The sequence below is a fragment of the Bactrocera dorsalis genome, chromosome 1, assembly GCF_023373825.1.
Source record: "Bactrocera dorsalis isolate Fly_Bdor chromosome 1, ASM2337382v1, whole genome shotgun sequence".
In the NCBI taxonomy this organism is placed as follows: Eukaryota; Metazoa; Arthropoda; class Insecta; order Diptera; family Tephritidae; genus Bactrocera; species Bactrocera dorsalis.
In genome coordinates, this window is record NC_064303.1 from 83,479,494 (window position 1) to 83,497,763 (window position 18,270).

The 18,270-nt window shown below is 35.7% G+C and overlaps 1 protein-coding gene across 9 annotated transcripts in view; it reads left to right on the forward strand.

Moving 5' to 3' along the window:
* The first annotated feature begins 497 nt into the window (after window positions 1–497).
* LOC105222066 (synaptotagmin 1) overlaps window positions 498–18,270 on the forward strand; it is a 79,656-nt gene continuing 61,883 nt past the window's right edge. For 6 of the 9 annotated variants that reach the window (XM_049446701.1, XM_049446704.1, XM_049446706.1 and 3 more), the window contains exons 1-3: window positions 508–653; window positions 1,375–1,642; window positions 2,247–2,801. The gene's annotated coding sequence lies outside the window, so the exon portion shown is untranslated. Of the gene's footprint in view, window positions 654–1,334; window positions 1,643–2,246; window positions 2,802–18,270 lie in introns of all 9 variants that reach the window. The other 3 variants (XM_049446707.1, XM_049446702.1, XM_049446703.1) reach the window with 3 other exon arrangements.

The window sequence follows — 18,270 nt, forward strand, 5'->3', positions numbered from 1 at the left end:
ATAGAATACAAATAAAAGGGAAAAAGACCGCATAAATTGACATAGAATTTAATATGGCAACGCTATGCTTGACTGCTGAGGTAAAGGGTCAAATGAGAGCCTACTTTCGAGAGTTTTTTACAAAAATTAAAAAGAGTGGGAGTGAATGAATGAGATGCAAAATATTTTAAGAGCACTGAGAGCTGCAAGGGAATTCGAAATTGAACGGCTTGCCAATGCGAAATATTTGTAAACCTTTTCAGTAAAGCAACCCTGGTGTTGCTATAAAGCCTGTATAAAAGGTATTTCTTTTTAGCAACTTATGAAAGTTTTTTTTGTTTTATGTTAAATGAAAACATTTATTAGTATTTTTAAAAGCCGAAACTCGTCAATGTATGGCTAAAAGCGCTTTGCGCGGCATAACCAGCATTTAATTTGCACTAACGGTCTTTGGAGCTTTGAAAGCTTCACCAGTGTTTCCGACTGCTTGCGTGCTTGCCTGTCATTCGTGTCATTTGGGTAAAAAATCGATTTCGTATCGTTTGTCACACTCCAACTTATGAGGAAATGCTGGCCGATGTGCGCTTACCATAGGATTTTCTATACTGTAATACCTCAAAACGCGAATGAGCATCGACCGTGAACGTTGACGAGGAATAATTGCAGCGCTGAAGGTGAACACATATAGGGAGAAGAAAAATCCAAACTTTTATTTAATATTATATTGAGAAGCTTACTTAGAATTTGAACAAATTAATGTTAAAAAGAAACCTTAATGTGAAAACTATTTGAAGCCAGTGAAAACTTGAGAATACCGTTAATAGAAAAGCTAAGCCAACGCGATTGAAGGCTGAGCCATTACAGGCAACTTTCATTGGTGGTAGAGAACGAAAAATAATCATTGTGTCGATAGTGAAAAAAGTGTGGGAGTGCGGAGGAGAAAGCAATTGATTGCTATACGTACATACATATTTATATATACATATGTGTATATGCATATATTTTACGTGGTTGGCGATAAAGTTCAAGTGTCATGATAGAGTGCTAAAACTATTAACAAAGGCAAACTTAAATTGAAGTTTAACAAAAATCTTAGAGAAAAAAAAAAACAAAACTCAGCAGAGAAAACTCGGTCAGCGGACCTCGAAAATAGCGAACGGTCAACGAAATATGAATTTATTGATTTTCTGTAGGGGCAACATTGAACCAAAGAAAATATGCATGGCACACATTTACAGTTATAATTTCCTCTTCTAGTTTTATTTTGAGCATTTTTCTTTGCTGATATCAAGAAATTTCTGCGCACTTTGCGAGCAGTGTGAAATTTCTCCATATCATTTGTTGTGTAATCGCAGGCAACTCACAGTTTTTTCGGTATTTCATTCTACCACAAAGCCCTTCCAACTTAAAGTCGAACACGGTGCGCCTGTGAGAAGCTAAATTGTCGAAAATGTTGTCGCAATTACAACAAAACAACGTAGCTCTACTAGCGTAAACAGCAAAACGCAGAAAGCGAAATAATTAAATAATTTTCGTTGAATAACGGTTCCGCAGTGAAGTTGCAGAACAGCCATTAGAGAGGACGAGGAAAGCATTACAGCGTGAAACTTGCTGAAAATACGAGCAGCCACATCAAATCGGTCCATCAGCAGTGCCTGTCATTGTAAGAAAAAATCTCTATCCCGAAAGTCGCCCCAAAGTCGCTAAGCGAAAAGCTTACATTACACTCACACACACCCACACACACACATAAACGCGCTGTCAATGGGGAGAAGGAGAGCATAACTTAAGCACTCTGGCTAACACTAGTACTTTTAGAGAACTGTCAGCTTCGCAGTATACGACAGTTGTTGTTTTTATTTTTTACAATCTTCTCTCTCATTCTCTCTCATTTACACGCGCACAAGCGCTACAAACGCTGATGCGCCTAAATGTCGACCATCAAATTGCGACTTTTCTTTGTGTCTTCGGTCCATTGTGACATTAAGACACCGACCAACACACCCACCAAGAAACAAGCACTCACACAGCTCTACGAGGCCACGCGCAATTAGCTGATTGAGCACACTCACACACACACACACAACATTGAACTTTTAACATAGTTTTCGATTATTCGTAATTTTTTCCGTCGCACAAGCGCATTTCCACACAATTGAATGGCATCCTTCTTTTATCAAACACACTAATACTAATACACATTTTATTCCCTCGCCTTCGCCTAATTCCCTCTCTGCTAATACGTTGAACCTCCCACGTTTACGCAGCGCTAACGGCATCATCATCACGGCAAAAAAAAAACAGTACCGAACTTCAGCCAAGAACAACAAACAAACAAGCGAACCAACAAAAGCGCGTCGTCAGCAGAAGTAATAACGCTTGACACTGCTTGCCGCTCTGCTCTCAGCAGCTATATACGAACCGACACGGATGCGTGCAAAATTGTTCGAGTGCTTCGTATTGATTTAACGTTGTTTGCTAAGCGAAAAGTACGCAGAAATACAAATAAAACAAAAGAAGCGCATAAGTAGAAAGTTATAATTAAAATAATAATGCTACAACAAATACAACTACCAACACTAATGCAGTAGAAAAGTGCTCTCAATACAAAAATAAAAAAACTAAAGTTTCGCTCTCGTGTTTTTGAGCGAAAAAAGTAATAACAACGAATAGCAAATCATCAGCTGAGTCGTGAAAGAGCGTGGCATAGAAACGGAAATCGAGACTATAATTCAAAAGATAAAACAAAAAACAACAAATTAAAGACGCGACTTTCGCTGTCATTCTGCTGATACTCAACAGACCCGTTAAACAAATAAAAGGTGAGTAAAAACAAAAATTTCAGACTTTAATTTGCATTACGAATTCACACCGAGTGTCTTTAAACTGCAAATTCTCCAATAGTTGGACCGATTGGGAGTATCATAAGTGATTATATAATAGGAAAGTCACTAAATCAAGCGTTCCAATCAGTTTTGAATTGAATTTGCTTTAGCAAAAAAAAAAGAAATATACTATATAAACGTTAGTATATTAACGTTACCCTCTGATCGAGAGAATTGCACCTAGAGTAGGGCACCAGAGAATTAATGGAGCATCTCTTGAGCACTTGTCCCGCATTGGCAAGACTACGCTGTAAGCATCTGGCGTCCCCACGGTATGATACACTGCAGGTGGTATCTATAGTAAGGGCGCAGAGAATGTTAAAAATCGTGACAAGCGCAGGCATCCTAAATGAAGACTACTCCTCTTGGATCTAGTAACTGAATTCCATCTAGTATCGCAAAGAAGCAAAACTGGTCTATGCATGGCTTATTGGCTTACCAAATTAAGCTCAGCCAACCTAACCTAATGTTACCTAATGAATACTGTTTCAGCTGGTCATTTATTCCATAAATCAATGCAAACTACAAAATTGCCGCCTACATTCAGGCGCACTGACTGAAATTCATTAACACTAAAGCAAAAAGTTGAAGAGCTGAAAAAATACATATTTTGTCAACACGAGATTCCACTATGTGGCAGAAAGCAAAATAGTTTTAGTGATTAAGTGCATAGTCCTGCCTCTGTGGTACAGAAGTTATGTAGAGCAATGGAAAAGCGAACGTGTTGACCTGTTCTTTTTCAAACAAAACTAACTTTTTCTTCCTGCCTTCCTTTGTTTTTTTTTTTGTTTTTGGTTGGTTGTTTTATTTAAGAATATCGAAAGAACGTCCACTCAATCTTGTGCTCCCGCGTGGTTTCACATTCCTACACCCTGGCTACCTAATTTATTTTAAATGGGAATATTAAGAGTTGTCTAAAGGATTATGCCTCAACCGGCTCCAAGGTAGGCATTCTTGGTCATACTCCAACGTTTCATCATCCTCAGCGCTTTCCGTTCATCTTACCGATTTCACGGATCCGACTTAGTTTTTGAAGTTGAGTAAGTGCAATGTGATGACCATAACACATTAATCAGCATTCACTGTTTTTCAGAAAAAGCAATTTAGTCTGCCTAGAGTAGATATCCAAAAGTAATCTTGTATCAAGGGTTTGTAGATTTATTGTACAGTACTTGAATTATTACAGAAAGCTAGTTCAGATGTTATCATCATTTTTTGAGTGCAATGGGATTTGAATACAAGTACCTCGCTATTTTCTGACAGTACATACATAGATCACTCTACCAGTAGGTGCAAAAAGTGGACTGTGTGTAGTGTGGAGTTTTCTGTGCCGACAGTAACGTGTGACCTGATTCAGTTATTTTTTCATTGAGTCAATTGCTCCAATTTTTTTGGCAAAATCTGTGACAGTATTTCAATATGATTGTAAGTTGAGTAATGCCACTGAAAGAAGTTGTAACTCAGTCGACCACTTAACCAAAGTATACGAGCCAATTACAAATATTGTATGTCTATATATGTTAGAGCCTTCATTAACACGAACATCTGTAGGCGTCGAGCCATCATTACATTTCAATTACTAGTATAATAATAGAGAGATGATTATAAAGAATAAAAAATAAATAAAGGTTAGAAACTAAAAATACCAAAAGGGGTGAAATATTGCGTATCTTCTATAGAATAAAACTATATCAACCTAAGCTTTGTTGTAGACCCTAAAGGCAGTGTGTAAGTTTCAAAAAATGATTAAAAATTATAAATTCTGCGAAAAGATTTGGAAAGGTTTTCTGAAGAGGTTACATGGGTTTCCTCGCATAAAAACAGCCTTAAACCAATATTCAAGAGGTGCTGTGAAATTTAATAGAACAATAAAAAAATCAACTTTTTCAAACTTGTAAACCCATATAACCCTTAAAAAATTATTTGGTAAAGCAAAAACTAAGCTTATAATTTCGAAAATATTCTGGCAAGAATAAAATGTATGAACTCACGAAGAAGCTATTTTCAGCACTCTCTAAGGACGCACAACTCTTTAAACCTTTTAACGGTATAATTTATTTATTACGTGTAAAATGCACAGTAGGACCCCATTTATAACACATTATTTGTTCTGACACAATGAAAAAGTACAGTGAATCAATCCTTTATTACTTCACATCCTTTCTTAATCATTAAACCCTTTCTATAAATACTTCTGCTTAATTTCTATACACTTTTCACATGAATTTTATTTTTTTCCCCCATTTTTGGAAATTTGTATCAGTCCTTCCATGAAATCTGAGTGGTTGAGTGATTGCTGTCTGTAACCAAGATGAACAATATTTGATTAGGATTCCAAAAATGCAGACACGTAGCGCCATCCAATAACTGCAAATATCTCCAAACAGCGAGTAAAGGCAAAAAAAATGGAAATTAAATTGAAAACAAAATTTGCATACGCCAATTTGTCGCGTTATTTGCTTGTTTGCTGCGTGAGCATTACGTCACGGACCACTCCATGCTTAACGTTAGCATTGAAACGTGCCAAGACCTTTAAAGAGAAATTTCCCATTTGCCAGCAGCAAAACAAAGCAAAGGCTTCAAGCCATACAACATACTGACACACTTATATACTATATACCAACACATGGCAATATATATTTACCACATAATGTTGCCAAATCGCAGTAGCCCGCTCTCTCTTTGCTTGGACAAAGGCAACATGGTGTCTACACATAAAATCCTAAGCAACATTGATAGCATTAGCGCGTTGCGAGTCGCGTTGCTCGTCTCAGCCACAAGAAATAGTAGCCCAATAAAGTACATTAGAGGCCTGAAAAGCAGGTCGCAAGAAGGCGCACCACACGCAGCCAGCCCGCCGAGTGCCCTCCATATACACATTGATGAGGTTGTGGTTGTAATTTTTGTTGCCAATAAAAATTCTAACGCTTTTATGTTCTTGCCCGCGGCCTGAATCTATTACCGAGTGCCTTTGTAGCAACACTCTCCTCAATTCTTGCGCTCGCATAGTAATCAATAGCACTGAAATACATACATACATACTTGCAGTTTTACTATGTGTGGCATATAGTAGAAGCTTGTGCTTGTATAAGAAGACATTAGCTACGCTCCTTACCGCGCATCTTGCGTTTGTTCTTTTGCCTCAAACCGATTGAAACGGCGAACTTTCATTCTTTATTTGTTACGAAATGCGACAAACAGTTTATCACGTCTTCTCTAACTACTGGCACACAATATTTCCCACAATCCGCGTAGATTCACGCTCGTGTGGGTTTCGTGTGTGTTCGGATGTGAGTTTTTTTCACAAAACACCTTGAGATATTCGAATTTCTCAGACTTGAAGTATCAGTTCACAGAGAACCTGTATTACTCTTACTATGACGGCTTGCTATTACAAATAAACTCTTGCTCTCCCGAAACGCCGTACTCTCTCATTTTCATTACATTCTTTTTATTCTCACTCTGATTTGTTATCAATTTCGGCTGTATCCGTCCTTCTTTTTCGAAATTCCTAGCTACTTTCGTGTACAAGTTTATGCACTAAAAGTTTTTATAGGGTGTAAATATGTATGTAGTTAAATATTCAGAAAAGGTTAAGCTTTCGTTTTACGTCTAGTATTTTAAACCTTTTGCTTGCAATGTAATATCCTCTTCCTGCGGAACTCACTTAGGTTAAAGTAATTGCTGTTCTCAGCCCTAACAAAAAACGTACTCTCAGCACATTACTTTTGATTACTATTGCATAAATATATTAGATACTATTGCATAGATATATTAATTAATAGTTTATAGCCTATAAATTTTGACATAATCTTATCGCTAGTAATATTAATCGAAGCTTCATAGCACTTATTACTCGTTTTCCTCAATATTTTGTAATAAATTACCGCAAATCACGCAACAAAGCTCAAATAGAGTTATTTTTCTTCAAAACCATTTAAGGGGTCAGTAGGGTAATCTGGCCTGTTTTTTGACATTTTTTTCGTAGAAATTTTTATTCTACAATAGAATTTTTTTCAAATGTCATGAGGTATATCGAATTTTTCGATGACATCTGTCGGAGAAATGGCTGGGTGAATCAGATGCGTTTTTTTACTGGCGGACACAATTTCTCATGTTTGGATAATCTGAAAGACAAAAACCCAATTTAGTCTTAAAAAGTACGTGAATGGTTATCGTACCTACCTAAAATCATGAAAAAATGTTAATAAATAAAAACGTAATTAATAATTTTTTTTTACTCTATCTCGAAGTTTTTTTTACATAAATTTTGTCCTAAGATTGTCATAATTATAAAAAATTATGAATCTAGTAGGCACGATAGCCAGGCGTTTTGTGAACATTTAAAAAAAATTAAGCAAATCCGGTACCATGTCCACCAGTTTAAAAAAGTGTGTTTTAAGTAAAACACGTTTAAAGTTTGAGGTGTGCACTCCGAGCGGTATTATTATTTTTGGGCATTTTTCGAAACCTTCCAATGGTAAAGTGGTTTCTACATTAGTTCTAAGGGTATAAGGGAACAGAAAATGCAAAAAAAAAAAACAAATCAAAAAAGATTACCCTACTGACCCCTTAATTTATTATTATTATAAATATTTGAATTTATAAAACTTATTATTCACTATCAAATCATAGTAACACTCTCAGAAAATATTTTATTATTTGGCATACAAAGGCAAATGGATTTAATTATAAATAGGTTATTTATTCAATGTATAATATTTCTTACAATACACTGCTTCAAACTCGTTCCATGAATGTAGCCCTTTATGTAGTTGTAAATGAACTATGAAATTGTTCTCATAGTAAACTTTAAGTGTTTTCTTTGTCATTTATAATTATTATTCTAAAAAATGCCAGAATATAGGTTTTGTACCCTATCAGATAACAAAAAACCTACTCTAATATTATTTCTGAGTATGAAATCAGAGTATAAAGGGAGGGAGAAAATAATGTGATAGATTTTCGGAAAGATCTGGAACTAAAGGTCTTCAAAAATAAGTCTCTTAATTGCAATTATCTCTGAAAATAGTCGCCTAACCTTAAAATTCTTTCATCCAGGCATGTAAATAAAAATGAAACATATTTATTTGTATCTTATCCGTAATGAAAAACTAAAAAAATGTTTTCTGATAGTTCAATTCCGGGATCGAATGTCTGCCTAAAATCCAATTTTCAATTTTTTTTCCTTCGCCTACTTCTAAGTTAAGGTTTTAACTAAAACGCGTATTTTTTCACTTAAGATGATCCTTTTTCCGAGGGGTTACCAGAAATGGCGTCTCTTGGTCGAATTTAAAACATTTTTTTTCCAAAACTTTCACAATTTCATTGTTAATAGCGTACATTTGTAGCAATATAAAATTCTGTTTAATTTTTTATGAGAAAAAAATTATTAAAAACGGACTGTTTTTACCCGAGAACACCCATGTAACCCCTAATAAAGGTAATAAGAAAGTTATGAGCCAATTCCACTTCAGTTCCTTTTGGAGAACTTCTACAGTTGGAGTGAGTTAAACGTTTTAGAACAAAAAAAAACACGAAGGTTTCGATCTCAAAAAGCCATCTTGACCATAAAGAAAAATTCTACTCCTGATACCCACAACAGTTTTAAATTAAAAATGTACTATCCTCAATTCTCCACTTCCCTGCTTACTACCTTTACGCTCTGCTCTCTTAACAAAAAAATAACTTGTAAAAGCAAAAACAATGTTATCGAGTTAAATTTGTATGCGAATACCTCATGAAAGTGATATAACGACTATCTTCAATGCATCAGTAATACTATTGTATATTACTCCAATGATAAATGAAAAGGAAAATTTCTTTTTATTCTTCGATTTCAGAAATTTAAGACTTAAAATCAATTATTATAGCTTATAAAAAAAGAATAAAATGCTACTAAAACGATTTTTTATAAAGAAAAAAAAGAATATCTGCACAAAGTAAGAATCGAGCACAATTTCAAATGCGTCAGAGGACAGGCTGACGTAGGGTTGCACTAAAAGTGCCGCCTGTTTGTTTAAACAACTCCTCATCCTAATTTTTTATCTACAATTTTTGTCTAAGATGATTTATTCGCTTCGTTAATGAAATCATGAAAAATATATAATTTTTTGCTCTTAGACCTCGATTATTTTTCTCCACATATCGTAGTGATGAAGAGTTTGAGTATTTAATTTTAATGCTTTAAACATATGCACTAACTATCAAGTTGTTGTAAATTTACAAAACTTCACTTTTATTCTCTGTCTAATTTGACAGATACGATACTACAAATATGTAGCTTAAAGCTTTGAGAGAATTTAGATTTGTATTGAGCACACTGCAGAGTTAAATATGCATAGAGACAGTTACTTTTTCAATGTGACCTTTCAACACATATTCTATTTTTACGGTGCGCTGAAATATCCTAACGTTGGCACTTAAACTGTCATTATATCATTTCTTTTGTTTGCTAGCAGCAGAACGAATTTTCTGGTTCACCGCAGGTGGGCGTAGCAAAATAACCAACAAATACCCACATTCACAACCCCTTGTGGTTATAAATTTTCTTAATATTGCTGCTCACTATTGCACTTTTGCTTTTCGTGCTCCACTTTCCTCTATTCTACATAATATGCTGCGGTGGCTATTATGCCTTTTGTCCCGTTGATGCATTGATGACGGTAATGTGGTTGGTATTGCGGTGACGCGTCCGTCTGTCTGCTGTCCTCTTTTATTACTTTTTTACGCAGATATTCTCCGTTATGTGAATGAGTGCAGTAGAGTCGCGTATTTTATTTTATTTCATTTTGAGGCGTGTCTTAATTTTTCCATCAATATATTTCACATAAATTCTTCTTCTTTTATTAAGTGAGCGTTAAATGGCATTTGCTGTTCAAAATTGCAATTAGGAAATATGTATAGAACAGATAATATAATACTGTTATTCACTTAAAGGTTGTTTGTAGTACTTAAAACTAACTCAAATAGATATAGCGTTATGCTCTGTGTACTATATCTATTTTTGATAAATATGAGAAGACGAGTTGAATTCCGAGTGACTATCAGTGTATCCATCCGCCCGTGCAAGTGACAACTTGTGTAAACTTGAGATTTATTCATGAAACTAGCTACATGTGTTTTAGCATCCGAGAATATTTCATATGAAAGAAATTGAGTCTCGCTAATAAATGCCATTAATTGAAAACCGATAAAGCGCTTTAACTAAATCACATATTAAGATGCAAAACTATGATTTAGTACCGAGTATCGAAGTGTAAATAGGAGTCGTATGTTAAAAATATTTTAAAATGTGGGCATACCGTTCCCTAATAGGCTTAAAAATATATCCTGAACCACAAAAGTTAAATCGACTAAACTAAAAAAAATCGACTAATATAAAAAAATCGAACTTTCCACTGAATTTATACCACATACTACTATGAGCACAATACACTTTAATCATAATTTTAAGATTCTTCATATATTCTTCAAAACTTTTTATGTCGTTCCCTTCACGCCAATACACTTGTGCCAACGTTTTTACCAATCTTCGAAGTCAATTCACGGACCTTGTCTTCAATTAACTCAAAACGGTTAACCCGGAGCGAAAAGATATTGGTTGAAATTTGACGAAAAAATAACGAAAAGTCAAAGCAGTATATATCGATGCATTATCGTTCGATAAAAACCAAGAGTTGTCGATCTATAATTACGGGCTCATAACACTCAAATAGTGTTCCTTGTTGACAGTTTGGCCGGTCAGAAGGAATTTTGAGTGCACCACACCTCGATAACCGAGATACTCTGTCAAAACGATCGCTTAATGTTAATCGTTGATTCTCAAGCACTGATTCCTTTATTGTATTGCCGTGTCGATGAAAAGTTGATGATGATGGCCGCCCTGGACGTGGTTCAACAAACTTGCTCGTGACAAAAAATTATCACAGAAGACTATTTTGGATATTCTGAACTTTTCGGCACCGGAAATTTGATTCCGCAAATTCCACAAAATTGAATGGAACTTCTTTGTGGAATAATTTCACTCTTCGTAAAAATCGCCGAATGCACTTATGCACTTTAGAAGGGCAAGCGTATACTAAATACTAATGTTTATTTTGATGAGAAATTTGACTCAGAAAATAATATTTCGACGGATGCGTTTTCGCCTGAAATCTAAATTTAAAAGTCAATATGCAAATTATTTTAATTAAATGATAATTGTATTTGCATACATCGATAATACTTATATCCTCGCCTACTCTTTGCCTTAAAGAGTTTATTTAGGTTAATATGTGCGAAATTTTATTGAAATTAAATGTTTTTTTCCCCCAACCTTTTTCTTACCTTTCCCAACACTAGTGTGAGGAATGCAAAGATTTGAGTTAGTTAGATCAGTTTTATCATAAATAAAAAGAATTAAGTAATTTTATAAATTAGACCTTGAGTTGGATACCATTCATAATATCAACGAGCATTGAATCAAAAAAAAATTAGGCACCGATATCAAAATGTTGGAGGGCCGTTACAGCAGCTACGTCCACCCTGATATCTACTTCAAAAAGTTTAAGATAAGCTGACTCATCAGCTAATAGCTGCACTGTCCCTAATTTGATAAAATTCAAATTGAAAGTATACGCACTTGATAAATAATCAAACAAACCGAAATCAGCACTAAGAGAGCAACATAATTGTCCTTAATAATTGTTATATTTTTTTTCGTGAACACTCCTTGAATTTTTAATCTTTGCTATAAAAATAGCGATCTAACATAAACAAGCACTTTATTCAATTTAAACCGTGCCTAATTCCTGAACTGACCTTTGCATTCATACAAGTGACTTATATTCGTATAGTAACTACATTTTGCGTTGCTCATACGTCCCGGTGTACTACATGATTACACTACATTTGACGCATAACTTTAACTGCGTTTAAATTTTAAAGGAAAATTTTTATGAAAAAAATATTTAAGATCTTTTTAGAAGAAAGTTAAATTTATCTTGTACAATGACAACAACACTTAATCCAAGTTGAAGGATAATTTATCAGAAAATTCCTTTGGGAAAAGTAAAATATTATATTTAGGTACAATTTAAATTGGAAATAAAGTGCTTCTTTACGATGACCCCTTTTTATGGAAAAACTGTAACTTTAGTAGACGTATGTAAAGACACAATCAAATTGGAAAGTAACGAGCACCCTAATGTGCATATTTTTCTAAATGGTCAGACATCCTCATATCTAATATGTGCACCAAAACCAACCCCGGCAATGATCCTTATCTTATCACAGCAAATCTCCTGTTTCCTCTAATGCCGCATTGTATTTCACTTTAATACCCAAACATCAATTTTCAGTTGTGGTTCCTCCACAACTGTTGGAAACAAGTTGAAATATCTAAAAATAACACAGGAATATGAATAATTCATTAGCTGATGGCAAACAATGTATTAGATAAGTAACTGGTATATGTATAGCTAAACTACGTTGACTACTGATAAGTATAAATAAATAAAATACTTATAACATTGCCAGCGATAAAATGTGGAAAAAGCAGTTGTGTCACTGAAACAACATTTTTGTATACATCGAAAGGGAGCCATATCGCAGTTTATAATACCGAGAAGAAAAATCACTAAATTTTTTTTCAAAAACAGCGTCGCGATAATGTCTGTGAGACACTGCATTCCGACTACCCGGATGTAACAAAACATATTATTAACGAGGAGTATTTGATCTACATATATGATCTATATGGAATATGGTGTCAAAGGATAGCCGATGCCGAAAAACATACGTCAAATCAGGTCCGGCTGGCCAAACTGTCAACAAGCTATTGTAAAAAAAAGCCATTAGAAAGATTACCTACTGATTTTAAAATTTTGTCTAACCCGTTTTTTTTGATAATTCCACTTTTTGCCACAATTTCCTTTCAACAAAAGTGCATTTTAATGAACCAACGAAAGTTTTTGAGTGCTACAAATATTTTCGAAGATTCGACGGCCATAGAACAACCGCATCCTTAATGGGTTATATATAGTTAGAAGGCCGAAAAAAAGCAAATTTTCCAGAATTATTTCTGAAAAAAGTTTTAAATTTATTGATTCAAACTTTGTACACATACAACTTTATCGCTGAGAAAACATCTTCTATTAGTTACTAAAACATATGTATATTTAAGAAGCTCGAGCTTTTCGAGTAGAGAAATCCGCGTTTACAGTTTGTAATGCACTTCCAAACACTGTGAAACGCCTTTTCAAATGTGCGTGTAACTTCAAAATATTCACAAAACGATATGAAATTTTCTCTAAGTCTTCTTAAATATATGTACATTGAGAAAAAAAAAGCTATTTTTTTGAAAATTCTAACTGTATATTATAATAGGTTGTCAAATATCTCCCTTCCGCCTTTTTGCTCTTTATTCAATGCTTTATAAAAAGTGTTACAGTGATCGGATTTAGTTCAAATATGCGCCGTTTCGTTCGTTAATCTGTTTCCATCTAGACGGCAACTTCAGAATACCCCCCTCGTAGAAGCCCGTCCTTATTTGCGAAGAACTGGGACAGCCACTTTGCAAAATCCTCTTTTGAGTTCAACTTTATACCAACAAGGGCATTCGCCTTGGACAGGAACAGGTGATAAGCACTTGGCGCTAAACCTTCCATCCCATAGCTTCTGACGAGTCATCAACGAAGTGTGTGGTCTGGCGTTGTCTTGGTGGAATACTACACCCTTCCTGTTTGGTCAATTCTGGAAGCTTCTGGTCGATCGCCTGCTTCAAGCCCTCCAGTTGTTCGCAGTAGATGCTAGAACTAAGCGTCTGGTCATATGGGAGCAGCTCATAGTGGATGATTCCCTTCCAATCCCACCAAACACAAAGCAAAACCTTCCTGGCCGTCAACCCGGATTGGCCACTATTTGGTACGATTCACCGGCTTTCGACCACGACCGTTTTCGCTTGATATTGTCGTATGTGATCCATTTTTTCTCCCCAGTCACCATCCTCTTCAAAAATAGGTCGAGTTCGTTCTGTTTCAGCAGCATATCGCAGGCGTTGATTCGGTCCAGAAGGTTTTTTTTTGCGTCACATCATGCGCCACCCAAACATCAAGCTTTTTTGTGTATCAAGCCTTCTGCAGATGGTTTAAAATGGTTTGGTGACTAACTTCCATCTTCTGGGCGATGTCACGAGATGCCACATGCCGGTCTAACATGATGTTTTCCTTGATTTGATCGGTATTCGTCGTCACAGGTCTTCCGCCGGGTGACTTATCCATGGTTTCGTTTTCACCCACTCTTAATAGTCGAAGCCATTCGTCTGCAGTTCGGAGTGATCACGAAACGTTTCTTTAGCGGATTTGCCTTAACGAAGGAAAACTTTAAAATAGCGCGAATTTCGGCGTTTGTAAACTCCATGTTTACACGTCTATAACTGTTGAACGCAAAATCTATTAATAATTATACATAGCGTCGTTTTTTAGGTTATGTCAAGGCCTTTCAAAGATGTATAGTATTGCCAGATACGAGCTCTATATTGCTTTATACATAGCCGCGAAATTCAAAATACAAAAAGGCGGAAGGGAGATATTTGACAACCCAATGTAACCCGTTAAGCCCGTTCATTGTAATAAATAGAATTACTATAAAATTGATCATAAATACCCTCATAAACTAGCGAAACGCTTAGAAAATTTCACAAATTAAATCAAGCGACTATGTCAGTTCCTGCTATGACTTTCGCTTCGCCAAAAGATTGACTTTATATGATAATATTCTTCCAATCTGCTGTCTTCCTACAATGGAAAAAATTTCTGCTCCTTTTGAAGATCAAACCAATAACTGGTCAGTGATGGAAAATCAGTGAATCAAATTTTTTGGCGGAAATTTGAATCGCGTCACTGATAAGGAAGCCAAAATACTTTTAATATTCAATTCAAAATTTCCTATTTGTAATTGAAATCTGTCTGTACTATACATATTCAAATATTAATTAAATAAGCGAGCAATTCTGCGCATGTCTCCTACGGTACTCGGGAAATATTCATTGAACAACTTTTCCGGTGTAGAGAAGTAGACGAAATCTCCTCCAAATGGAAAGCAGTTTCATACAAATTCCGCGTACATACTCTCACGCATAACGGTGCTTTAAATAAATTAAACGAAATACTCACTTCCAAAGCCGACGCAAAAACATTCGCTTTCTAAGAGGCCCATAATTGAATTCAGTTTTCATTTTCCTCACACATGCATAATGAATGAGTAGTAAACGCTTCTGAATGTAAATTTGCGCTTGCCAAGCGAATGATGAGTACGCTGTTGGTGTGAAATTATTGCACCCACGTGCTATAGAAGTCAAAAAAGTACTTGCAGCGCGATGAATTACAGCTCGCATGCAAAAATAAAAGCTTTTGTGAGCAAAATAGTAAAGCAGCAACGATGTGAGTAGAAAATGAAAGTAGGACTTTCTAAATGTCGGTAGCGCGATTACCGTTAGGCATTTTAGAAATATGCTCACACCGTTAAAAACAATTTGCCTTGCGAAACATGCATACACACACACGCATACAAACAGATCAGAACTTGTGTAGTATTAGAAAAATCCATTTGTTGGTGTTGTTGAAAATTACGAACGCTCAGTTACACACAACAAAAATAACATGTATTTGTACATAAATTTATAATAATGTACATATATGATTATAGGTAGAGAAATGTACAGCTAGGATTGTTTTTGTGTAACTGTAACAAAAAGCACGCCACAAATACAAAGAAAAAATTATAAAAATCCAGCGATTGCAGCAATTTTTGCCAACACTGTCCGTGTAGTTGTAAAAATATGTATTTGTGTGTGTACGCCCAGTAATGAATTCTACTAATTACGGTGCAACTGAAAACTAGTTTGTCCGAAATGGACCAAAAAACGATGTTAGTTAGGAATATAACCAAAAAAACAAGTAAGGAAGGGTACATATTTTTTTATTTTGTTGTAAAATGAATTAGAATTAAATTCTGAGAGATTTACCTATAGATATCAGGGACCTTGAAAAGTTATAGTCCGATCACAAGGGATACTCAGCTCAAATACCGTGTTTGTGTAAAGTTTTATTCCGCTATTACCATTGCTTCCTAATGTATGTATATATTATACAAGGAAGGTATTAGATGGAATTCAAAATAGCGTTATATTGTAAGAATTCGTGGTTGTGAACCGATTTCACCCATATTTCGTACATGACATCAGGGTGTTAAGAAAATATTATATATAATTTCATTGAAATCGGTCAAGTAGTTCCTGAGATATGGTTTTGGTCCATAAGTGGGCGACGGCACGCCCATTTTCAATTTTTAAAAATAGGCTGGGTGCAGCTTCCTTCTGCCATTTCTTCCGTAAAATTTAGTGTTTCTGACGTTTTTTGTTAGTCGGTTAACGCACTTTTAGTGATTTTCAACATAACCTTTGTATGGGAGGTGGGCGTGGTTATTATCCGATTTCTGCCATTTTTGAACATTTTGAACATTTATTCTTACAAGAACTTAATTTTAATCCTTCAGTTCATATAACAGCTCTAGACTATAGTTGTGCGATATCAGTGGTTCTGACAGATGAGAAGATTCTTGGGAGAAAAAGGACGCGTGCAAAATTTTATATCGGTACCTCAAAAACTAAGAGACTAGTGTCCAAAAAATAAGGTGACATTGTATTTATTTTGAAAATTCTTTATTTATTCTTCCAAATCAATTTCATCCCCTTCAAAGTAATCCCCTCCCGATGCAATGCACTTATGCCAACGGATTTTCCAATCTTCGAAACACTGGTTGTAGTCACTTTCCGGGATGGCCTTCAGTTCCGTCTTCGCCGCGGCTTGAATCTCCTCTAACGTATAAAAACGGTGTAGACGATGCGGTCTTTTGAGTTTGGTGAACAGCCAGAAGTCGCACGGCGCCAGATCAGGTGAATACGGTGGTTGCGGAACGATATGGGTTGAGTTTTTGGCGAAATGATCACGAATTACGAGGGCAGTATGGGATGGTGCATTATCGTGGTGTAAAAACCAAGAATTGTCTTTCCACAATTCCGGCCTTTTTAGGCGGATAGCGTTACGCAAACGACGCATAACGTTCAAATAATATTCCTTGTTGACTGTTTGACCGGTTGGAAGGAATTTATAATGCACAACACCACGATAATCGAAGAAAACAGTCAACATTACCTTGATTTTTGAGCGACTTTAGCTCGATTTTTTTGGTCTCGGCTCTCTTTTGGCACGATATTCGCTCGATTGAACGGTTGTTTCGCGGGCGTAAGCATAGATCCAAGTCTCATCGCCAGTTATAATGCATTTCATGACACCCTGGTAGTCGGAAAGCATCGTTTCACACACTTCAACGCGACGCCTTTTTTCCAAAAAATTCAATGTTTTCGGTACCAGTCGAGATTTGACGCGCTTGAGGCCCAAAACATCCTTCAAAATGGTATTGGCTGAGCCTTTCGATATGCCAACTTCATCAGCAAGGTCTCTAATTGTTAATCGACGGTTTTTCAACACCAAATCTTTGATTTGTTGAACGTGAGCTTCGTCGGTTGAGGTTGATGGTCGCCCTGGACGCTCTTCGTCTTCGACACGTTCACGGCCGGCTTGGAACTCACTATACCACTTGTAAATATTTTTTTTAGACATAGCCTCATCATCAAAGGCTTTTTGCACCATCCTCAAAGTATCCGCAGCAGAAAATTGATTCCGTAAACAAAATTTAATGCAAATTCTTTGCTCAACAAATTTCGACATCGCAAAAAACGAAAAACTCACTTTTAGCAGCTCACAAAACGACACGTATCTCAAACACTAATGAATATTTTGACATGAAATTTGACATAAATGTGACTGACAGTACTACCAACCTAAAAAAAAATAATTCTCCAAATCCTTCGACGCGCGCAGTTTAAATTCAAATGTCACCTTATTTTTTGGGCACAGTATAAAGATATACAGACAGACGCACGAGGCTATATCAACTCAGCTCACCACAAATAATTTTTATAGGGTCTCCGACGCTTCCTTCTCTGTGTTGAAAACTTCGTGACAAGCTCAATCTCAATATACCCTGTTGACATCCATATATTTTTTTGTGTTTCTTAATTTAATAATATGAGGGACATAAAATATAATTTCTACGCAACTGATTTTTTAACTGGTCCGAGACTGAATAATTTCGTTCCCGCTCAGTTATAAACTGGCAATTTCTACCACTTTTCTCTCCAATGTAACTACATAATAATTTATAAGCACACACATATACACACAATGCCATTTTTTGAGATTTGTGCTTTTGTGTTTCGCTTTCATTGCTGGCGCGTGGGTATTGTGTCGAGCTTATTTTGTTCCCCATAGATCGGTGGGCGCCTACAAGCATACAAAACAAA